We start from the raw sequence: 26,180 nt of genomic DNA, 5'->3' as shown, positions 1-26,180 counted from the left end.
TATTCTCCACAATCAGCAATGGACCTATTTTCAACACCAACCTCACCATAGCGGCATTGCATTCAAAGCCCTCAGATCCAGCGGGGTGTTTTGGAGATGCAGTGGTGGGGTTTTCTGGCCAAATCTTTTTTCTCGACAAAAGGTGAGGTGGCACTGCGATCTTCCTTCATTCTTCTCCATGATCATTCTTCTTCATGATCAGAACTTCTTCCTTCTTTTTGGAGGTTGTATTGTTCCCTTCCCATGAAACCTCTGAGAGAGAGAGGAGGGTGTTAACCGCCACTAAGAGTTACAGCAGGGGTGGCGGGTGGAAAGGATGGAAAAGATAGGGAGGGAGATTCGGCCGAGAGAGAGAGATGGGCCCGCCTATTACTTCTCACTAAAATGGAAAGTTCAAATGGGTCTTATTTATATAATATTTTTAACATTTATTAAATATATATTAAATAGTTTTATTTTATTCAATGATACCCATTTGCAATTTTTCAGATTTTTTTAATTTAATAGTGTTACATCAGCATTTTCTATTATTTTATTTATTATTTAATGGATAATAAACGATGCCACTAATACAGTGCATATCTATCGACGATTGGTCTTCTTTTTTTAAGTTTAGGGTCTAAATTAACCCTTTTAGTTGTAAAAGGGCAAAAGTGGCCTTTTGAAAATATAAAAATTTGTTAGAGCTGAAAATCAAGCATGTGTAGGTGGGTACCCAGACCTCAGAATGCTTTGAGGTCCACATCCTGGCTATCATAATTCAAAACCATTGGTCCACATCCTTATCTATATATTTCTGATTAATCTGGTTATTTGTTAAAATGGGAACAAGTCTAAAAGGTTTTTCTTTTACAAAAAAAAAAAATTAAAAAATAAAAGCACTAAAACCGGCCAGTTCATTTCATTTGATGATAAAACCAAGCTACGGCGTAATAGATGGCTTTCTTTCATTGATCAAACGAAAGAGTTAAAAGGGGAAAAGACATGGATTAATTATGTATGCACATTGAAGGGGCTAGTAAGCTAAGGATTAGGGACATGGGTTGAAATGAAATAGTAAAAAATGATATAAGTCCTCATAATTTTAACAGTGGGCATAGTATCAAACAGAATGAAATGATATAACAAGATTTAGCCGATTTCTTATGGTTGAGATAAGGTTTGGATCATAATGAAGATGAAAATGAACTGTGAAGAATGAAGAGATAGAGACCCGCTACAGCCATAGGCTTGGCTTTCGATTACATTAATGGTATGATATGGGAACCCAACAACAGATATTATTAAAAAGAGGAAAAACTGATTTGGCTTTGGTATGAAAATTATTTCAAGAATTCTAGTTTGGCCGGCTTCGATTCGAAGAATCTTGATAAAGATGCTCTTGATCCGTGTAACTGCAATGTGCTATGAGGCAGGGAAGAAGAAGGGTTTTGATGAAGAAGGTAAGTGAGCTTAGCACCCTGTGTGGGGTGAGTGCTTGTGCCATCATTTACAGTCCCTACGACAGCCAGTCAGATGTTCGGCCATCCCTGCTAGGTGCCATGTGGCAGCCTTTGTGGTTCTCTCATCTCCTCAGCCATGTCGACACCACATAAAACGGATAAGTGTGATCAAGAAGAGGAGCTCTATATAGATAAGGAAGACAACTCTATTGGAGAAGAGGACTTATCCCGAAGGTCTCGACGGACAAATTCATCTCGACAACCCTGAAAGTCTCATCGGATTTGGACACGAATTTTCAGCTATAAATAGGTAACCTCTGCTCAAGGCAAGGGACTTTTTTTTGACTCTTCATACTGTTACTTTGCCTCCTCTGCTTGGACCAGCATTATTTTCAACTGCTTGGCCCGACTATCTACCTTTCAGATCACTGATTTGAGTGTTGAATTGCTTACCCGGGGAACAAATCCTCGCGCCTCTGATCCTCTTTCTTGATTTCAGATTTGGTGTGTGGCTTCGTCCTTCCACCTTGCCTTCACCACTTGGTACGACTATCTAATTACAATCTTGGTTCGAGACCACCTCGGATCGGACAACATCATATTGGCACCGTCTGCGGGATATGTACGAAAAGTCACTCCCAAATCTCTTTCCGTGCAATCAAGATCATACCAAGAAATGCATCCGACTACTCTAGAGCCTGATCCCCCATATCGGGGATCTCATTCTCACCATAGCTCTCCACCTCGGGAGACCTAATAGCAAACCACAGTCAACCCCGCATAGTTCCAGGCGATGCAGCAAAAGGTTGACCAGATTCTTGCAATGATGTAAATGTTGGGACAGCTAGATAGACCTCTAGGCCATTCCCCTACCGCGCAAGCACTTACTATGGCTGATCCTCACTCCAAGGACCCCAAAAAGCGTCACCCAGAAAGGCATAGGGTTCAGTTCGATCAAGAAAGGCAGTAGTTGTCAAGAAAACCAGACTCCCTAGTTCGGTCCTGTGCATGCGATGACCACAACAAATCGCACTTTTCTACCCGAGTCCCGGCAAAAGAATGACTCGACCACCATCTACCACAGCAGCGAACCTCAATCGCCAAATCCAGTTCAATTAAAGACCGGCCTACAGTACCGAAGGGAGAAAGGTCCATAGGCATAGCCCCAGTCAATAGAGACGCTGAGGTTAAGGAGCTGAAAGAATGCCTGTCCGAACTAGAATGCAGCCAAGCAGATAGAAGCGCGGCTCCTACAACGGCCTGACCCGTAGAACCTCATAACCAGCTTGTGAAGGAACAAGTCTTCGTCCAAGAAATCATGGACGAACTCCCTCTGGTTGGATGGTGACCTCCGCAGTTTGAGAAGTACGATGGACCTTTAGACCCCAATGACCATGTCGAAGGCTTCAAAGTCATGATGATATGACTCATCCGAGGGGTTGATGTGCAAAGCTTTCATCGCCACCCACTACAGAATTGCCAGGACATGGTATGCCTCCCTTCTCCATGGTGTATATCCTCCGGGGAACAACTGGAGACCCAATTCTTGGTGCAATTCACAACTAGCTAGAGACACAAGAAAACTTTGGCTAGTCTAATGCAAGTGCGGCAGAGAAAGGGAGAGATTCTAAGGGAATACTTGGTGATATTCAACTCCGAGGCCCTCAAAGTCCGAATTCTGGATTAGCCCGTAGCAGTCATGACCATCATGAGCAGCCTACGATCCTCAGTGTTCAACTTCTCCTTGTAGAAGAACCCTCCTCCTAAATTGACAACACTCATGAAACATCAGCGCAAAAGAAGCTCAAGCACTATAGAAAAGTGAGGAAGAGCAACAAGATCGGAAGAGAAGAGATCACGACGACCACAGGCAGGACTGAGAGAGCAAGAGACAAGACCGGAGATCTGACCGAAGACTGAGGACCCTACCTCCAACATACAAAAATTTCACTCCCTTGAAAAGATGAAGTCCCAGAACAACAAAAGAAGCAAAGACAAGTACATCGACTTCCATCGAGACCACAACCACAAGACGGAGAGTTGCCGCAATTTGTGCCACCAGCTTGAATAGAGGTATAAATCGGCCGGGCCCGAAACGACGGCTAACGGGCCGTGCCAGGCCTGGCACAGAAGTCTGTGCTGTGTTGGGTCAAGGGTTCGAGGCCCATGGGCCGGCACAGCCCAGCCCTTAGCGCGACACGAAGCACGGCCCGCCACGGGCTGGCACAACACGGTTTGCCAGGCCTGTAATGGGCCACACTCAGCCAGCTCGAAAAAAACCGGGAACAGTCAGGTGACTAATTCAATTTTACCCCAGAATTGTTATTTTTCCAAAAATTGTTGATTTGGTCAGCAAACCACTGATTTGGACAGTCGAATCATTCAAAGGTTTGACTAATTTTTTTTTTAATTTTGTCAAAATGGGCCATAATTTAGTTTGAATGGTCGGACCATTCGACTCTAGAACCGGACCCATTAGTTGTCCAATTCGGTTTTAAAAACCTTGGTATGCATGCAACTTTGAAAAATATGTTTATTTTGTATTTCATCGAAATAGTCGTTTTAATATACAGCTCTGAAAATTCTTTTTGCATGATAATTCCTGATTATGATAGGTGACTTAGGTTGAAATAGATAGAATTGAAAGGCGCTAGAGGCGAATCCAAACGTGATTTTAGTGTTTTAGTTTTGGAGGTAAAAGACTATTGATCCAATGTCGGCACATTGTAACAAGGAAGAGAAGTCATCAGATGAGCATGTGAGAATATAACTACGAATTAGTAACTATTCTTGCATGGTTTAGCACAGGAGCTGTTACATATGCTTTTTTGTACATAATATATGATTACGTGTTATATATCAAATCAATCTCACTAATAAAATTTTGAAAAAATTCTCTATTGTCATTTTGGTTCCCAAATTTTAAAACGTGATAATTTAGTATCTGAACTTTCAAAATGTGTCAATCTAATGTTTGCTATTAACCAATCTGTTAACCAGCTGTTAAGTGATATTTGAAAAGATACAAATGTCCTTTGAGTATCATTTAATTCTCTTTATCAACCATCTAAATGTTGACAAAAAATGAATACTCCTAAATCCTTGCCTCTTCTATTTAAGAAAGTTGAGGTCAATGGGTATTCTAGTGACCCCAACTTTCTTAAATAAAAGAGACAAGGATTTGGGATTGTGTTTAATTATGTATGCACATCGAAGGGGCTAAGGGGCTAAGAAGCTAAGGATTAGGGACATGGGTTGAAATGAAATAGTAAAAAATGATTTGGATCATAATGATGATGAAAATGAAGAGATAGAGACCCGCTATAGCCATAGGCTGGGCTTTCGATTACATTAATGGTATGATATGGGAACCCAACAACAGATATTATTAAAAAGAGGAAAAAATGATTTGGCTTTGGTGTGAAAATTATTTCAAAAATTCTAGTTTGGCCGGCTTCGATTCGAAGAATCTTGATTTCCTCCTCATATTGCACTCACTCAGAACATTGCAGTTGTACAATGGAAACATTTTCCTATAAATGAAAATATACATATAAATTAAAGATGCTCTTAATCCGTGTAACTGTAATGTGCTATGAGGCAGGTATGAAGAAGGGTTTTGATGAAGAAGGTAAGTGAGCTTAGCACCCTGTGTGGGGTGAGTGCTTGTGCTATCATTTACAGTCCCTACGACAGCCAGCCAGATGTTCGGCCATCCCTATTAGGTGCCATGTGGCAGCCTTTGTGGCTCTCTTATCTCCTCAGCCATGTCGACACCACATAAAACGGATAAGCGTGACCAAGAAGAGGAGCTCCGTACAGATAAGGAAGACAATTCTATTGGATAAGAGGACTTATCCCGAAGGTCTCGACGGGCAACCTCATCCCGACAACCCTGAAAGTCTCATCCGAATTGGAAACGAATTTTCAGCTATAAATAGGTAATCTCTGCTCAAGGCAAGAGACTTTTTTTGGACTCTTCATACTGTTACTTTGCCTCCTCTGCTTGGACCAGCATTATTCTCAACTGCTTGGCCCGACTATCTACCTTTCAGACCACTGATTTGAGGGTCGAAGTGCTTACCCGGGGAACAACTCCTCGGGTCTTTGATCCTCTTTCTTGATTTCAGATTTGGTGTGTGGCTTCGTCCTTCCACCTTGGCTTCACCAGTTGGTATGACTATCTAATTACAATCTTGGTTCGAGACCACCTCGGATCGGACAACATCAGATTGGCACCGTCTGTGGGATATGTACGAAAAGTCATTCCCAAATCTCTTTCCGTGCAATCAAGAATCATACCAAGAAACGCATCCGACTGCTCTGGAGAATGATCCCCATATTGGGGATCTCGTTCTCACCATAGCTCTCCACCTCGGGAGCCCTAATAGCAAGCCACAGTCAACCCCGCACAGTTCCAGGTGATGTAGCAAAAGGTTGACCAGATTCTTGCAATGATGTAGACGTTGGGACAGCTAGACAGGCCTCTAGGCCATTCCCCTGCGCAAGCACTTACTACAGCTGATCTTCACTCCAAGGACCCCAAAAAGCGTCACCCAGAAAGGCATAGGGTTCAGTTCGATCAAGAAAGGCTGTAGTTGTCAAGAAGACTAGACTCCCCAGTTCGGTCCCGTGCATGCGACGACCACAACAAATTGCACTTTTCTACCCAGGTCCCGGCGAAAGAACGACTCGGCCACTGTCTACCACAGTAGCCAATCTCAATTGCCAAATCCAGTTCAGTTAAAGACTGGCCTACAGTACCGAAGGGAGAAAGGACCATAGGCACAGCCCCAGTCAATAGAGACACTAAGATCAAGGAGCTGAAAGAATGCTTGGCTGAATTGGAATGCATCCAAGTGGACAGAAGCGCGGCTCCTGCAACGGCCCGACCCGTAGAACCTCATAACCATCTTGCAATGGAACAAGTCTTTGTCCAAGAAATCATGGACAAACTCCCTCTAGCTGGATGGTGACCTCCGCAGTTCGAAAAGTACGACGGAGCTTCAGACCCCAATGACCATGTCGAAGACATCAAAGTCATGATGATACGACTCGTTCGAGGGGTTGATGTGCAAAGCTTTCGTCGCCACCCTCTATGGAATCACCATGACATGGTACGCCTCCCTTCCCCATGGTGTATATCCTCCTGGGAACAGCTGGAGACCCAATTCTTGGTGCAATTCACAACTAGCTAGAGACACTGAAGGGAAGAGAGATCCATCCTATGGACGCCCAAAGATTGCGGAATAAGGGGGCGAATTTCAAGAATTTTTCTCTCCCTTCAACTGGGAATTGCATTCCCTTTTCAAAAAATCATATTTTCAATGATCATTTTTGAACCTTAAACTGAATCAGATCTGAACCAAAAGGAGTAGGAGAGAATTATTCATGATACGGAGAAATAGTATCTCCCAACGGAGGTGTTCACGCCCAAGGAAGGATCCAAAAACTGCTCCCACTGAAGATGGTGCAGTGCAGGATGGAGCAGAATCAGCAGTGTTCTTCTCCAAGAACTCTGTCCTTCACAAGAATCAGCAGGATGGTACGTGAGCACAGCTTCCTTTCAATCCTTTCTCAAAGAACTGATGTCAAGATCCAATCTTGACTTCTCCCACAACTAGAGACCAAACTGGCAAACAGGGCGGCAAGAACAGGGAGGCGGTAAGAGAGTATTCGCAGGGTGCAGAATTCTCTCTTCTTGATTTCAGCACTAAAGAAAATCTGATGTGTTCTAAAGGCTGCTGCCCCCTTCTTTTGTTAACCTAGAAAGATCAGTTCCTAATCTCATTAGGAACTGCTTATCCAAATCATATTTGGATCAGCCTTCTCTTCAGGTGATAAGGATAAACCCCTATCTTATCTGCAGATTAGATTAGCTTTCTCCTAATCTCATTAGGATGTTTCTAAATCTGAATCACATTCAGATCTAGACTCTCTGAGTAGATAGGGTCAAGACCCTATCCTATCTACTAATCCATCTCAGAATTCGCTCCATTATTAACTAAATAAATAGCCCAGTTCGAAACGGGCTTTAGGCCCATTAAGCTTATGTGCTCACTTATCCTTCCTAACTGCTGCCCAGTTGGGCTTCCTTGTATGGCGTGGGACCCAAGCATTAATCTATACATCAGCCACATGGGTTCAGCCCAGCCTTTGTTACAAGGCCTGGTCGAATACACTGTTAAAGACAGTGCACCCCCTGAAACCCATCGAATGGGCTCTATGGGCCCAACACTTACCCTAAGTGATCATTGGGCCAAGCCACCTTGTAACACCCAGGGACTGTGGGCAGATGCAAGATTAGCCCATCAGGTATTATCCTCAATGGTCTTACACTTAACCTCTCAGCCCATAATGATCATACACTGCCCGACAAGAGAGGACCTCTCCCTCGGCTGCAAGGAACAGTGTTGCACTCTCTACTCATATGGATCCCGGGAATTAAAACCTTCTTGCAAACATTTTAGAAACCATAATATATATACTTTTATATCTTATATAAAATATACTTTGCAAAACAAATCTCAACGGTTGAAATCGGCTACCAGCAGTCTTGGTTTCCATCAGTGAGAGTGCATCCCCGATCATTACCTTTGTCCGACAAAGGGGCTGATCCTGTCACTATGATCACCCACTCAGATGAATTCTCAAACTGTCCCAACATACCCAGGTTTTGACCCCCGCTAAGGATCTCATTGATTGTTACATCAAAGACAGCCCAATCCGACACCTAGTGTAGTATCATAATCAAGTCTAGGGGTCGGGTGTAACTTTCCAGTTTTGCCCATCAATCTCCAAGGTTTAGGGCAATACTGAAAATCTGGTCCAATTCAAAGATTCAATTAATCCTACACTGTATGTGCTTAGGGTCTCACCCTGGTAGCTGAGACTGGCCACCCCAACCGACTTGGTGGCACCACAGTGCCAACCTTGTCAGGATAGGTCTCCCCAGACCGACCCACTAGCTGTGAACATTCTAAACTAACACGAGTCTCATTAAGTGTCCAGTTTATGGGTAATACACAGAAACATACCAAAGGAACATTAATCAAATATGCACTTTTATTCATTTATAATAAACTCATAAAGTACATCATTCTGATTGAAGCTAAGGGCATATAAAACTGTCTAACAGCTCCCACTTGCACTTAGGTCCAATCAGGTACTAGCCGGAGTCCCATGCTTTCCACGTGTTTCTCAAACACTTTCTGTGATAATGGCTTTGTCAATGGGTCTGTCACATTTTCCGCTGATGCTACCTTCTGAATCAGGATGTCCCCTCTACCAACAATCTCCCGCAGTATGTGGTACTTCCTCTCGATGTGCTTCGACTTCGAGTGGGCTCGTGCCTCCTTAGCCTGAGCAATGGCTCCATTGTTGTCACACAAGAATGGGATGGGTGATGTGCTGAACGGAACTACTCCCAACTCGTGAACGAACTTCTTCATCCACATGGCTTCTTTGGCAGCCTCACTTGCGGCAATGTACTCGGCCTCGGTCGTGGAGTCTGTAGTGGACCCCTGTTTGTTGCTTTTCCAGCAAACAGCACACGATCCTATTGTGAAAACATATCCAGATGTAGACTTTCTATTATCTGGGTCTGACTAGAAATCGGCATCTGTATACCATTGGATCTGTAGTGAGCTACCGTCGAATACTAGACAAAACTCTTTTGTCCTTCGAATGTACTTAAGTATGTTTTTCACAGCAATCCAATGCTCCTGCCCTGGGTTGGCCTAAAATCTGCTTACTACACTCACTGCCTGAGTTATGTCAGGATGAGTGCACAGCATGGCATACATGATGCTCCCTACGGCTGAGGCATAAGGAACGTCTTTCATGCCATCAATCTCCTTAGAAGTCTTGGGAGACATCTTCTTGGAGAGAGTGACTTCGTTACTGAAAGAAACATTTCCTTTCTTGGAGTTTTCCATGCTGTATCTCTTGACTATTTTGTCAATGTATGCAGATTGGGATAATCCTATTTTGTCAATGTATTGCTGTGATAGCCATACTTTCACCGTAGTTAACATTCCTACATCATTCCCAATGAGTAGAATGTCATCTACATACAGAACCAAGAAGGTGACCTTATCTTCACTGTACTTTCTGTAGACACAGGGTTCATCCGGATTCTACTTGAAGTCAAACGATTTGACAGCAAAGTTAAAACGGATGTTCCAACTTCTAGAAGCTTGCTTAAGTCCATAAATAGATCTATTAAGTTTACATACCATGTTTTCCTGTCCTGCAGCAATGAAGCCTTGCGGCTACTGCATATAGATATCTTCAACAAGATCTCCATTCAGGAATGCAGTTTTGACATCCATCTGCCAAATCTCATAATCATGGTATGCTGCTACAGCTAGCAGGATCCTAATGGATTTAAGCATGGCCATAGGCGAAAAGGTTTCCTCAGAATCGATGCCCTCTTTCTAAGTGTACTCTTTCAAGATCTCCATTCAGGAATGCAGTTTTGACATCCATCTGCCAAATCTCATAATCATGGTATGCTGCTACAGCTAGCAGGATCCTAATGGATTTAAGCATGGCCATAGGCGAAAAGGTTTCCTCAGAATCGATGCCCTCTTTCTAAGTGTACCCTTTCACCATCAGGCGAGCTTTGAAGGTCTCAACCTTATCATCGGGGCCCTTCTTCCTCTTGTAAATCCATTTGCAACCGATTGCTTTTACCCCGGAGGGCGGATCTACTAGAGTCCAGACTCCATTGGTCTTCAGTGAGTCCATCTCTGCTCTCATGGCCTCCACCCACTTCTAGGAATCTATGTCCAACATAGCTTCCGCGTAAGTCACGGGATCCTCTTTACTAGTCAAGGTTTCCACCAGGTAACTATCCTGGTCATAACCATAACGGACTGGTGGCCTGGATACCCGAGTGGATCTTCTAGGTTGGTCACTACCTGAAACTTGTGGAACATCTCCCACTGCTCCTAAGCTCTCCTCATCAAGGACAACTTCTTGACGATGGGTGTCCAGGATATAATCGGTTTCCAAGAATTGTGCATTTCAACTGCAGAACACTTTCTGCTCACTTGGGTTATAGAATAGATAACCTATAGAGCCTTTTGGGTAGCCTACAAATAGGCAATGGCTGGTCTTGGATTCCAACTTGTCTGCACTCGTTCTTTTAATGTGTGCTGGACAACCCCTAATCTTCAAGTGTTTGACACTTGGTTTCTTTCTGGTCCAAAGTTCATATGGAGTATTCGGAACCGATTTGGTTGGAACCCAATTCAGCACGTAAATCGCAGTCTCTAATGTGTGACCCCAAAAGGATGTGGGTAACTCTGAGTGTATGAGAAGCGACCAGACCATATCCAATAAGGTCCTATTCCTCATCTCTGAAACACCGTTAAGTTGTGGTGTAGCAGGAGGAGCTAATTGTGATACTATCCCATTGTCCTTTAAGTAGTCCCTGAATTCGTCAGAGAGATACTCGCCACCTCGATCTGATCGAAGGGCTTTAATTTCTCTCCCTAACTGTTTCTCGACCTCTTGTCTAAACTCTTTGAACTTTTCAAAGGATTCAGACTTGTGTCTCATTAGGTACACGTAACCATATCATGAAAAGTCATCTGTGAAGGTGATGAAATACACGTGTTGATTTCGTGTCCTAACACTCAGGGGACCACATACATCAGTATGTATTAGGTCAAGTGTGCTTGTACATCTTTCAGGCTTACCGTTAAATGGCCGTTTCGTCATCTTGCCTTGTAGGCAAGGCTCACAAGTGGGAAGATCTTCTACAGTTAGAAAATCCAAAGGACCATCCTTTACCAACCTTGTGATTCGGTCAACACCGATGTGGCCAAGTCGGTAATGCCACAGACACGTGGGATTAACTGTATCACGGGCTCTCTTCTTGGGGATTTCAGCCGACGTAGTTTCAGTTATGTTAGTTTCTAGAGAAGGACGTAGAACATAGAGACCATTCTCCAGTTCCCCGTATGCGATGAATCTGTTGTTTCTTTTAATAGTAATCGTATTACTAAAGAAGACAGAATAACCATTTGCACACAGTTTTGAGACAGAAATCAAATTTCTCCTTAAATTTTCTACATAAAGACAATCTTTCAGTACAATTATTCCTTCTCTAAAAAGTAACTCCACGATTCCTATGGCCGTGGCTGCAACAAGCAGTAGTCCCCAAGTAGAGTGTGACTTCTCCTTCACTCAGCCTTCTACTTACTTTGAACTCCTGCAGTGAGTTACACGCATGAGTTGAAGCCCCGGAGTCAATACACCAGAACGCAGAAGCTACCAACAAATTGGTTTCTATAACACAAGTTTCGAAGTTACCTTTCTTGGATTCCAGGTAGGCAGGACAATTCCTTTTCTAGTGGCCGGTCTTCTTGCAGAAGTGATAGGCATCTGATGCTTTGTCTTTCTTCTGCTTCTTGCCCTTAGTGGCTTTCTTCTAAGGCTTCTTTGCCTTCCTCTTTCTCTTGCCTGTCTTGCCAGCTTCAACAAGCATGGCTACAGGCTCATCCTTTCTAATCAGTTCTTCAGCTCTTTGCAACATATTGCTGAGCTCTTGTAAGCTGACATTCAGCTTGTTCATGTTATAGTTCATGATGAACGGATTAAAGGAAGGAGGCAAAGAGTTAAGGATAGCATCTATCTGGGTTGCAAGGTCCAGCCCGGATCCAAGAGCCTCTAGTTCATTGATGTATCCCATCATCCGAAGACAATGGTCGTGAACTTGTTGACCCTTGGACATTTGTGCGGTCATAAACTGTTTCAAGACCTTTTGTCGAGTAGAACGATTCTGCTCTTCATACATCGTCCTAAGACTGTCCAATATGTCCTTGGCAAGTTCGATCTGATCGAACTTCCTCTATATCGGGTTGTCTAAGGAGGCAATGATGTAACACCAGGCAAGGGAGTTTTTCTCCTCCCATTCTTGATAGTCTCTCCTTCGGGCCTCAGAAGTCCTATCACCCGGACACTCCGGGGCAGGATTCTTTGCCACTTTGTCCAGCTTTTCAGAAGCTAGGACCAGCATAAGGTTCCTGTACCAGTCAGCATAGTTTGGGCCCTTCAACTTGTTGTCATCAAGCAGTTTTGCAAATGATCCGTTTGCCATTTTCTGATAAAAGAGCAAACATCAATCCACAACCTAATTTGATTCATGTTCATTTCATAGATATGGATTTTAATCTACGTTTCATTTCCATTTATTCGTCTCTAAGATTTCCCTCCTTTCTCAGTGACGGAGACAACGGGTTGTCTCTAGAAATGTGGGAAATCACATAGGGTGCATGGAGCCAACTATTTCAGCTGCATAACCCCACCACCTTTCTGTGAAGGATCATATCCACTCATCATATGAGTTTTCCCTTTGGCCTCTGTCAGACAAGGTTCAGAGCCATTTTCAGGTAAACCTTTTTGTCCAGTGAGTGCTTACCCATCATATTCGTGAACGCCAAAGTACTGTGAGAGAGTTTCCATTTTCTGATGAAGCCCCTCCCATATCGGTCTATGACGCCCCTATCATCTTATGAAACACTCAGACGAGCCTAACAGCAAATGGATAGCCCATTTTCTGGTGTGTTTCCTCATTACTAAAGGACCCATCCTCATGCTAATGATGGAAGGCCTTTAGAGAGTTCATCATATGAATCTCCCTATCACATGCACTCATATTAGCCGGAGGGAACAGTTAATTACACCCTAGTTCTTATTTTAGGTCAAACCAGAGTGGCTCCCACTGACTTTCATAAAGTCAGATTTCGGTGGGCCTAAATCGACTAGGGTTCCGCACGTAACCTCTTGATGAGGTGTGGGGCCCACCACTGAGGGAGGTCATCCAATGACCAAAAGGGACACTATGGCAATGATGTGCATTCAGCCATGGTGTGCGCAAGAGCCACTGTCGATTGAACATGGGCCAAGTACTTATGGCCCATGTACGTAGCACATCACACATCCATACATCACATGCAGGGATAAATTGATCCAATCAATTAACAATTTGTAAGGCCCATTTGAAGCCCATTTTAAATCCATAATATTAACCATTAATATTATCTAGGTATATGGGTCGAATGGTTCAGCCCATATAGCTTTAAATGTTAAGTGGCCTATTAGCAGTTTTAACCTTTTAAAACTGGGCCTTTATAGGTTGGGCCGAATTAACCATTTAATTAAACACCAATCCTTAGGCCCATTAGTGGGAAAATTAGGGCTGACTTTCAGCCTTGATTAAACCCTAAGATCGGTTCAAACTATTTGAACCAATCTTGGTTCGAAAGGGTCTAGGGTTTGATCTTTAATTCAAGAAAATAATCTGAAATTAAATACTGATAAAAGAAAAACAAGAATCAGTCAATCAGGGCTGTTCGCACCATCCATCCTACAAAACAGAGGTTAGATCACAGAATGCAGTTTCACAAACTGCAAATCGCAGATAGCGATTCTCCCATCTACGAAATCACCTTCTCTGCGAAATCTCCTTTTCTGTGCCGCCATCTTCGATCCAAAATAAAATAAATAGAAATCCTATTTCTATTAATAATTACATCAGATCGAATACCTATACATTGAGTCTAGAAAATAAAAAAAAAATTATTTACAGACCAAAATAATTCAAGAACTGCAAAATCGCAAGTTCCCTGCGCAAACCAAGAATTTGATCTCCTCTTGTACGAACAGCCCATAAATCAAGAAAATCAGAAAGAACAATTCTAAATAATAATCAGATTTATGTAAAATTAATTTCAGATTATTCGCCCATTAATTTTGGGAACAGATTTCCCAAACCCATATCTGCGCAAATCGGGTAGAACACCTTCTGCCCAGTTGCGCAGGTTCATATCTGAAACAAACTAGTTCAAGATTTGAACCTAGCTCTGATACCACTGAAGGGATGAAAGATCCATCCTATGGACGCCCAAAGATTGCGGAATAAGGGGGCGAATTTCAAGAATTTTTCTCTCCCTTCAATTGGGAATCGCATTCCCTTTTCAGAAAATCATATTTTCAAGGATCATTCTTGAACCTTAAACTGAATCAGATCTGAACCAAAAGGAGTAGGAGAGAATTATACCTGATACGGAGAAGTAGTATCTCCCAACGGAGGTGTTCATGCCCAAGGAAGGATCCAAAAACTGCTCCCACTAAAGATGGCGCAGTGCAGGATGGAGCAAAATCAACAGTGTTCTTCTCCAAGAACTCTGTCCTTCGCAAGAATCAGCAGGATGGTACGTGAGCACAACTTCCTTTCAATCCTTTCTCAAAGAACTGATGTCAAGATCCAATCTTGACTTCTCCCACAACTGGAGATTGAACTGGCAAACAGGGCGGCAAGAACAGGGAGGCGGCAAGAGAGTATTCGCAGGGTGCAGAATTCTCTCTTCTTGATTTCAGCACTAAAGAATTCTCTCTTCTTGGCTAGTCTAATGCAATTGCGACAGAGGAAGGGAGAGATTCTAAGGGAGTACTTGGCGAGATTCAACTCCGAGGCCCTCAAAGTTCGAATTCTTGATTAGTCCGTAAGAGCCATGACCATCATGAGCAGCCTGCGATCCCCAACGTTGAACTTCTCCTTGTAGAAGAACCCTCCTCCTAACGTGACGACACTCATGAAACATGAATGCAAAAGAAGCCTAAGCACTATAGAAAAGCGAGGAAGAGCAGCATGACCGGAAGAGAAGAGATCACGATGACCGCAGGCCAGACCGAGAGAGCAAGAGATAGGACCGGAGATCTGACCAAAGGCCGAGGACCCTGCCTCCAACATAAAAAATTTTCACTCCCTTGAGCGCACCTCGAATAGAGGTGTAAATCAGGTCGGGCCGCCCACGGCCCAACACAATTTTGGACTAGCCTAGCCCGGCACGGCACGACGGCTAACGGGCCATGCCAGGCCTGGCACAAAAGTACGGGCCATCCATGGGCCAACACAGCCCAGCCCATGGCACGACACAAAGCACGGCCCGCCATGGGCCGGTACGACACGGTCTGCCTGGCTCGTAACGGGTCACACTCGGCCCGCCCGAGAATATAGATGTTGGGTCGTGCTTCGTACCGTGCCGCTGGCTGGGTTGTGCTGTCCCATGGGCCTCAAACCCCTAACCCAGCATAGCACGGAAGGGGGGGGTCTTTTGGGGGGGTTTAGAGAAATACCCCCTAAAAAAACTATAAATAGCCATATTAGGGGGGCATTTCTGTATTTTGCTTATGGGGGGTTGAGAAAATGACATAAATGCCCCCCAATAGCTACATAACAACTAGTTTAAGGGGACATTTTGGGTAAAGTTCTAAGTAACTTTACAATGACCAAAATACCCCTCATAACAACTAAATAACAGATAGTTTTTTGGGTATTTTGGGCAATTGAATTATGTTCAATTCCTATAAATAGCTCTATCCTCCACTGTTCTCATCACACCAATTCAACAATTCTCTTAATTCTCTCTCTCTCTCATACTCATACATTCTCAATTATCTACAATCTAAGAAATTTTGATTAGCTGATTGTCTGATTCTGCATTCTCCAATTCTCAAGTCTCAACTTTGTCGAAGTTTTAACTTTCAACAAGAAGAAGGGTTGCTCAACCAGCTCAAGTATCTCAATTCGGGAGGCTTGGACGTTGAAAGGCTTCAACCGTTGAAATCAAGTTGGGATTTTAAACCGGCAATCCGGGTAAGTCGAATTAGATTAATTTGTATCTTTTTAGAATGAAAAATAATGGTCGGCCCTTCTCAAAACCAATTCCCCAACATGTTCACCATGGATGACATTCAATCGCATCACGATAGTATTAGTGTTAGCACTGATGCTGATGCGTTTGATGTCAATGGAAGTGGAACTTTCACCCCCGGTAGTAGTGATACAAGGGGAAAAAGAAGGGCTTCTAAGCTGAGTAGCTCGGTTTGGAAAGTTTTCAAAGTAGAGGATATTGAGGGGAAGGGGAAAAGGGTCGTTTGCCAAAAATGTAGGAAAGACTTTAGTTATTGTAGCAAGGGTGGTACGGGTCATTTGAGTAGACATCTGCTCACACATGAGCGAGAAGAAGATGAAGGGAGAGAAACAACCCAAACACAGATTGGGAGGGGGACTAGTTTTGATACTTTTATATATTCACAAGAAAAAATGAGACAAGAACTTGCTAAGTATATTGTACATGCTGAACAACCATTTATGTTAGCTGAAGATCCAAAGCTAGAAAAATGGTTGTGTAGTTCTGTAAACCCACAATATAAAAAAAGTTTCTAGAAATACTATAAGAACTAATGCTTTTAAAATTTTTTATTCATATAAACAAAATTTAATGTCTTTGTTAGCAAATCTTAATTCTAAAGTTGCAATTACTTCAGATGTTTGGACATCCAAATTTAATATTAGTTATATTTGTGTTACCAGCCATTTCATTGATGAAAATTGACTTTTGAATATAAGAATTTTAAGTTTTACTAGACTTGAATGGCAACATAGTGGCCCAACTATTAAAGCAAGTATTTTAAATACTTTGCATGCTTATGGAATAGAAAACAAATTGTTTTCTATTAGTTTTGATAATGCTAGCAATAATGATTCTGCAATAAATATTTTAAAATCTCAATTAAACCCATGCTTAAATGGTAAATTATTTCAGATTAGATGTACATGTCACATCTTAAATTTATGTATTTAAGATGCCTTGAATATTATTTCAAATCATATTTCAAAAATTAGAAATTGTATTATATATATAAAAAGTCCAGGGGCAAGGAAATAAGAATTTAAAGCATAGGTGGAATTCTACCTATGCTATGTTAGAAAGTTGTATATCTCATAAATAAATTCTTTCTGATTTTTACAATTTAAAAATGCCTATTGATATGATTTTTGAGGAAGACTAGGAAATGGCAGTCTGTATAAGAGATTTTTTAAAACATTTTTATGATGCAACAAATGAATTATCTGGAATTTATTATCCAACTAGTTGTAATTTACCGTATCAATTAATGGTGATTAGTGATTGTTTTGCCAAATATAGAAATAATCCACAATTTCAATGTATTGTTGAAATTATAGAAAATAAATTTTAAAAATATTGGGAGAACATTTCTCCCCTTTATTGTTTAGCTACAATATTAGACCCTAGGATTAGGAAAGATGGTTTAGATATATTACTTGAAACATATTATGAAAATATGAATATTGGTATTGGAAATAAAAAAGAAGAAATTAATAATTTATACAGTTTTTATGAATATGAAATTGTAGGAAATATTCCTACAACTTGTTCATCTTCTTCTTCTTCTCCTTTTGACTTTGAGCCCAGTAGTAGAAGAGAAAAGCATTTTTATTCAATAAGTAGAAGGATGAAATCTGCTAGTTCTACAATAAGTTCATTTATTGAACTCAATTTTTATTTGCAAGCAATTTTTTCTAATTTAGGTGGAGTATCAAATAATTTTGATATTTTAGCCTGGTGGAGTGAACACTCGAAAAATTATCCAGTTCTCGCCGCCATGAGACGTGATCTACTAACCCCTCTAGTATCTATAGTTCCATCGGAATCTTGTTTTAGTGCAGGTACCAAGGTGTTGGATGACAAAAGAAGCTGCATGAACGATGAGAGCATAGAGATGTGCATATGCTTCAAGGATTGGCTAGATGTAGAAGATATATTATAAGACAAGGGAGGGCATGATACAACATCGAACATTTTACCCGAAGCAAATGATGAAAGTCATGAATGATGATTCATGAATTTGACTACTTGTAGAATTTTTCATTTTTTTCAAATTATTTGATATATGTTTTTAATTTATTTGATATATATTTTTTTAATTTTTTAACAATGTATTTTTGTATTTTCAATTTGTAACCATATTGTATTTTTTATATTTTATTAATTTATTCCATTTTTATATTTCATTCATCCAAGTATGCAATGATCCAATCATTGTATTTGTAATTCACTAATTTGTACCATTCAAATTTAAATGAAATAAAATTCCTATTTTTCTTCCAATTTGTTATGTTTTAAATAACTTAGATTTCTCATTTCTTAATTTTTTAAATAGTTCATAATTCCCAAAGTTCATAGGAAAGTTAAATATTTTAGTTTTACAATTTTACTTAGAAAAAAGAAATCAAATTTTTCAAAAATAAAAAAAAAATGCAGCCCGGTTCGGCCTAGGCCCAAGGCCTGCCCTGTGGCCCAGCCCAGCACGGTCCAAGCCCATGGCATGGCCTGCAACCCGGCCCGGCCCAGGCCCGCATGCCGACACGACACGACACAGGACTGCTTGGGCCTGGGTCGTGGGTCATGCCAGGCCAACCCCCAAAATTTCCACCAGGGAGGATGGCACGACCTGTGGCGGCTCGCGGGCCAGCACAACACAGCCCGCCTTTAGGGTTGGCCACTCACGGCGGCATGGCCCACTTTACACCTCTAACCTCGAAGACCACGTTAGGTGCGGGTACCTTAGTGGGTTCGTAGACATCAAGGAGCATAAGCCAAAGAAGGAAGCACGTTGGCTCGATAGAGCTCTAGCCCAAGCTCCCCCGGCTAGAGTCATTGTGGTAATTTCAGGCAGAATGGCCTTTGGGGGCGAAAGCAGCTCGACTCACAAGGCATATGCGTGGCTACACCAGGTCGAAAATAGGGAGCAGAATAGAAGGTGGCAGGATGATCCAATCACCTTCACCAAAGACAACCTTAGGGGGTCCAGATTCCGCACAACAACACCCTCATAATAACCATCGAGGTGGCTAACTTCGAAGTTTGGTGCATCTTGGTAGATACAAGAAGCTCGGCCTACATCCTCTTCAAAGAAAAATTTGAGCAGCTCGGCATTAGCAGGGACCGTCTCACTCCGTTCAACACTCCCCTAGTAGACTTCTCCGGAGACTCTCTCATGCCCCAAGGGAAGATACCCTGCCACTACTGATTGGAGATGGCGAAATCTCCACTACAGCCATGGTTGACTTCATCATTGTCCAAATCCTCTCTCCATACAACGCCATCCTCGTCCAGCTAACCTTAAATGCACTACGAGCCTCGGTTTCTACATATCACTTGGTCGTCGAATTTCCAAACCCATATGGAGTAGGTGTGGCCTGCGGAAACCAAAGGACTGCATGGCAATGCTACCTGACTGCCTACCAAGGAAGGCCCCACCCTACCAAGACCCTCAGCACGGAGAGAATGGACCTAAGGGACAAGCTCTAGACATAGCACAGATAGCCCGTTGAAGACCTCATCCAGGTGCCGCTCTCCAATGAAGACCCCAAGAAGATGGTCCAGGTTGGATCCCTCTTGGAAGACCGTCTTCGGGATGATATAGTACATCTACTAAGGGACAATGTCAACGTGTTCGCCTAGTCAGTGGCAGACATGCCAAGGATTGACCCCAAGGTCATCACCCACCATCTAAACACCAACTCGCACTACCGTCCCATCTGGTGAAGAGAAGGAAGGTCAAGCAGCACCTAGTCAACCTCAAGGAAGTCTTCAGCACCTTTAGGAAGTATTGAATCAAGCTAAACCCGATGAAGTGTGCCTTCAGCATCGGCTCCGGAAAATTCCTGGGGTTCATAGTTACGCAGAGGGGGATTGAAGCCAACACATAAAAAATCAAAGCAATTCCCGACATGTAGTCTCCTTGGACCTATAAAGAAGTGTAATGCCTCACCAAACGAGTAACCGCCCTCAACAAGTTCATGTCAAAGTCCGTGGACTAGTGCCTGCCCTTCTTCAAGGCATTAATGTGAACGGTCCTTCCAAGAACTGAAGAAGTACTTGAGTTCGCCCTGCTCACAAAGACGATCCCTCGAGATGTACTCCTGCTCTACCTCTCGGCTGGAGACAAAGATTCAGCTCGGTCTTGGTAAAGGAAGAAGACCAAACATAGAAGCTTGGTCCTCACAGGTATTCAAACCTGGAGAAGGTCACCTTGGCCCTAGTCACCTCAGATCGTCACACCATCAAAGCCCAGGCATTGGCCAGCTTCCTAGCAGAGTGCACATTCTCGAGAACATACAAGCCGACACACTCTCAAAGCTCTCTAGATCATCGTGCACAGACCTCGACTCAACAGTTCGGATGAACACCCTTTCACAACCCCACATTTCAGAGACAACCCTACTCGTCCTCCCAATTCAACAAGGCTCATCGTGGATGAACCCCATAACTCATTACCTACAAGATGGCACCCTGCCAACCGATTGAACTGAAGCGAAGAGGCTAATACATAGGTCAGCCCGTTGTTGCCTCATCCAAGGATAACTCTATCGCCGGTCACACACTCTCCCCTACCTGAGGTATCTCCCCCGAATCGAGGCTGATTACATTTTCAGGGAGATACATGAAGGTATTTGCAGAGACCATCCTAGCGCACGAACCTTGGCTCACAAGGCACTTCAGCAAGGGTACTTTTGGCCCACCATGAAGAGAATGCAACTCAACTCGTCAGGAAGTGCGATCAATGTCAAAGGCACTCGAATCTCCACCATCAGCTAGTAGCTCCCCTGATGCCCATTATTAACTTGTGGCCCATCACCCAATGGGGGATGAACATCCTCGGATCCTTCCTACTGCGATCGGGCAGAAGAAGTTCCTCCTCGTCGCGGTGGACTATTTCACCAAGTGGGTGGAGGCGGAACCCTTGGCACGAATCAACGCACAAAACACCCACAATTTCTTCTAGCAGAGCATCATTTGCCACTTTGGTATTCCTTGAGTCCTCATTATAGACAATGGCTCCCAGTTCACCGACCGGAATTTTAAAGCCTTTTGCACCGAGCTGAAGATGGACCACTAGAATACGGCTGTTAACCGACCACAAAGCAACAAAAAAAATGAAGTGACCAACCGAACCATACACCACGGCCTGAAGACCAAACTTGTAGGGAAGGGAGGTCGAAGAGTTGTCGAGCATTCTGTGGGCATACAAGACCACACCACAGACAGCTACCAGAGAGACACTGTTTAGCCTAGCATACGGGTCCAAATCAATGATCCTTGTAGAGATCGGATCCCTTACTCTCCGAACCAAGCTCTACGATGACGAGCATAATAGTGAAGGTCTTCGTGTAGAGCTTGACCTCGTAGAAGAAACCCAAGACCAAGCATTCCTTAGAATGGCATCGCAACAACACCAGATGGCCAAGTACTATGACTCTAAAGTCTAGAGAAGAGAGTTCAAGACATGTGACCTTGTCCTCCACAAAGTCATAGTACCCGTGGCAAGAAGCTTGGACCAAATTGTGAAGGCCTATATAGAGTAACCAGAGTTCTCAGACCGAACACTTACAAGCTAGAAGACCTCGATGAAAAGCCCATCCCGAGAAGCTGGAACACAAGGAACCTAAGGATGTACTATCAGTACCTAAATTAATAAAGTGTTTTGTTTTTCATCCAACTGGCCAGTGCATATCGCACCACACACACCAACCAGCCGAACTCTAACAGCTAAGGTATCTAAGCATAACACAAAAGCATACACCGCCCAACTGAACTCTAAAATCTGAGGTGCTCGTGCACAGCATGCACTTGTCACTGCACACACCTTCAGACTTTCCATAGTGCATAGCCAACCTAGGACGACTAGCAGACTTGGCCGACCTCGAACGATCAAAGCCTAAAGCGGAAATGACACCTCCACCTCCAAAGGGAAGAGGGCGGCCATCGAACTCTACACACCCAGCTGACAATTCGTCAGATCGGAGCCAGCCGAGGAGCATGGCTAGCCCAGAAAGAGCACAAGGCTCCTCGAGACCAGGCGCCACCGAGCATCCCCAAGGTGTCGAAAGCTCGGAAGCACCTTGGCCAACGCAAAGCCAAAGACATTAATCCCTCAATCTTGGCTACCCATTACCTTGGTCGGCACAAGATCAAGGTGCATGATCAGATCGCTCAAATGGGAAAAAAGGAGAGAACAAAAGGACATAGTGCTCGGACAGAAACATTTTGACTCTTCATTAACTAGAAAAATAATTACAAGGCTTAAAGGATCGACATACCGAGCCATGTACATCACAAAAAAAACAAAAAAAAAGGAATAGGAAACTTCAATCTTCGACAGAGGGCTCCTCAGCTCACTCTTACACCTCGGCAGTAGCATCCTCCTCACCAGGCGTAGGGGGGTCAATGGGCCTAACCCCTAAACAACCTCAGCCACCTCCGGGAAGCGGCACACAGTTCTCTGCTAACAAAAGGCAAAGCCCTACTGCCAAGACTCAGTGGCGAAATTGTCCAGGTCATTTTGGTAGGCCTCCGAAGCCTTGAACTTAGAAACCCCCTCTTCCTCCGTCCGAGCAATCTTTGCCTCGACATCCTTCTTCAGCACATCCCATGCCTCCTTAGATTGTGGACACAACCCTCCAGTTTGCGAATGGTGTTGTCTCGTTCCTCAATGTCATGCTTTAGCTTGGACAGCTCAACCTTCATTTTGTCGTTCTCCGCCTTCATCTTCTTGAACTCCGCCTTCCGCGCCTCACAAAGGCACTGCAGCGTGCAAAGACGATCTATGGGTCCAATGACCAAGCAAGCAAACTGCAAAACAATCAATCATCAATGCAATGAGAGAAATAGTGAATAACCGAGGTAAACAATCAAAGAGAAAGGGAAAGGACTTACATTCACTATCTGACGCAAAGCTGCACTCTCTAGGGAGCTGTTGGTCAGACAACTGATCTCCTGTCTGATGATGGGCGTCATCAGACCTCAGGTATGCTGCTCGGGGACCCCCTCCACTTCAAGCCTGTCCCCTGGCCAGACACTCCACTGTGTCACACAAACACCTGCCAAGCCCTCTGCCGCACTGCGCTCTGGCACACCCTCCCTTGGCAGCGACGAATGTTCGAACTAAGGTGCAGCCTCCTCCGGATTGATGACCACCACCTCCTTAGGAAGCCTCGGCCTCTTCAATTGTCGAGGCGTATGCTCCGCCGACTGCCCCTGCTTCTCGGTAGCGTGTGGTTGGACACCCTGAGTCTTGCCCAGCTGCATCCTCTCTATCGCAGCCCTCATACGTTGAGCCATCTATTTGAATCTAGCCATCTCAGTACCTACACAAGCCAGCCTCAAATCAGTACAAAGTAAAGACTTCGGAAACAAAGAATACAGCCTAGCATGACCTATGAACCAGACTGGTATTGCTTGGCTGTTCTGCTCATCATCTCGGCACGATCAACATCGAGAAAGATGTGTACTCAAGCACGTCTGTCCTCTCTATTTGCCTTATGAGCGCCAACTCCTCAAAAAGTTCAGCCTCGACTGGCACCTTCACTTTAGTCCTCGGCTTAAGAATCTTAACAAGAAACAGCTAGCCTCTAGGACAGCACACGAAGAAGAATCTCTCCTTCTAGCACTTCACTAAAGATGGAGCCCTGACAAGCACCTTGTTATGCTACCAAACTGAGAAGTAGTAGTAGCCCTACTGATGCTTCTTCAGTTGCAAAAAGTAGACAAACACCGACAGGGTAACCTCTAAACCGTGGACTAAATAGTAACAAAGAAGGCTAACCAAGTACCTAAAGGAGTTGGGCATCGGTTGGATTGGCTGGATGTGGTATCATCTCAATAATGCGGTTATCCCCTCACTTAGTGGAAACCTCAATCCAGCCATCAGGTTGTGCTCGTAGACACAAAGCTCACCAGGGCGAGCTAGGGTGTTTCGCTTGCCAGTACCCGGACACCTCATCTCATATTCCTTGGGAATATAGTACAAGGCCCTGATTCAGGCTAGATCCCCGAAATTCAGACAGCATGGAGTCAACCAAAAGCGGCTGCCTAACTGCAAAGAGACATTGGGCCCCTCCTTAGACATTACCTCAACATCAACTTCATCAGCCTCAGCCCCCAGACTGCGACCTCTTCCATCTCTGCAGTCTCACCCTCGAATTCATCGACCTCGACAAGAGACCCCTGCTCGAACTCACTACTAGAACTAAAAGAAGAAGATGAACAAGAAGAATCAGAGGACGAGGAAGAAGACATCTTACCGAAGAGAAGACTAAGACCGCGAAAAGTTGAAGCACCAGCTGAGGACTACTTCTCACCGAACTCCAAAGAACACTCTTTGCAAATGACAAAGTGAAAATGCTCTTTACTCCCCTTTTATAACACTCCCAATGGCCCATATCATGACAGATCAATGACATTGATTCAATGCTGCCCTTTGACAGCTCGAAAAGACAAAACGACACCACCCTCTCTGCACACGCGTAGCCTTAGGGAAACTAAACGACACACTCGCAGACCCGTCCCAGAAATGGCATGGGCATCAAACCGGCTGGTTCACCTAACAAACTAGCTTCACCCTGAACCACTCAACTCGGAAAGCATGCTCAACCTAAATTCAAGTTCCTTAGTCGAGAGAACTGCAGATCTCTTTCACACTACACTGCAATCAAGCACTACACTCCTCGACTTCAAAACTGGGGGAGTGGTGTTTGGGTTATGGTTGAGTTGGCCCCAGGTGCCACGTGATAGCCTCCATGGCCCTCCTATCTCCTCAGACACGTCGACACCACATAAGACGGATAAGCGTGACCAAGAAGAGGAGCCCTATATGGATAAGGAAGACAACTCCACCGAGGAAGAGGACTTTATCCCGTCAACCTCGGTAGCCTCATCTGAATTGGACACGGATCTTTGGCTATAAATAGGTAACCTTTGCTCTAGGTAAGGGACCTTTTTTGGACTTTTCATACTGTTACTTTGCCTCCTTTGCTCGGACTAGCATTATTCTCAACTGCTCAACCCAACCATCTACCTTTCAAACCACTGACTTGAGCGTTTGAATGCCTACCCAGGGAACAACTCCTCGGGCCATTGATCCTCTTTCTTGATTTCAGATCTTGGTGCACAGATTCATCCTTCCACCTTGGCTTCACCAGTTGGCAAGACTATCTCACTACGATCTTGGTTCAAGACCACCTCAGATCGGATACATCAAGAACAAAGCAAGAAGATGATGAACCAAGAGACATTCTTGAGGCAAAGGATATCCAAAGTGAAGGAGCAACTCAAGAGGCAGGAAAAGGAGAACTGAGATTTGGAGATCACCCAACTTATGAATCAGACCTTGACAGAGAATAAGATCTTCCACAACATGGGTGTTGAGGATTTGAGTGATTTGGTGTGGATGATGGAGGAGAAGATAAAGGCGATAGAGAATCAAACTCCTTAATAGTACACCCCCACCATTTCTTCCAAAAAACAAGAAGAGGATGAGGCATGGGAATGGGAATGGGGAAGGAGGTATTGAGGCACGTGGAAGGACAACCTTAGAGATGGCCTTGGAGTTACTGTAGAGGCAATCCTGGTTCATGGACATCATGAACACGTCCATGTGGGTTGCGATGGGGATGAGATGCCAAGATGGTGATGCCTGCTTATGGGGATTAGGGAACCTTGTTCCTAGTCTAATCCTTTCTTTCCCTAATCAATTAATTATTAAGTTCTCTTGCTTGTAGTTTGTAAAACTTTCAATGTATTGGTATTCTATATGGGGAATCTTGTAAAACTTTTCCAAGTTCTCTTGCTTCAATGTATTGGTATTCTATATATATAGCAAAAATACACAATTATTGAAAATAAATTTATAATGAAAATACAACAAATAACTAATAAATATACAATGAATACACTAATTATGAAAATACAATAAATACTAAAAATATATTAAATTAGTCAATAAATAGTACAATATACAATAACAGTTTTATCTCTAATAAATATTAATCAATAAATTATAACAAAAATACAA

At 43.5% G+C, this 26,180-nt stretch overlaps 1 pseudogene; it reads left to right on the top strand.

Annotated features, from left to right (window-relative positions):
- The first annotated feature begins 5,064 nt into the window (after positions 1-5,064).
- On the top strand, positions 5,065-25,601 carry LOC104585603 (agamous-like MADS-box protein AGL80 pseudogene; annotated as a pseudogene).
- The last annotated feature ends 579 nt before the right edge of the window (positions 25,602-26,180 follow it).

This window comes from Nelumbo nucifera, chromosome 4, assembly GCF_055504915.1.
Source record: "Nelumbo nucifera cultivar China Antique chromosome 4, China Antique-T2T, whole genome shotgun sequence".
In the NCBI taxonomy this organism is placed as follows: domain Eukaryota; kingdom Viridiplantae; phylum Streptophyta; class Magnoliopsida; order Proteales; family Nelumbonaceae; genus Nelumbo; species Nelumbo nucifera.
Note: the sequence above shows the minus strand (reverse complement) of the source record. Positions and strands in the feature narration are given on the sequence as shown.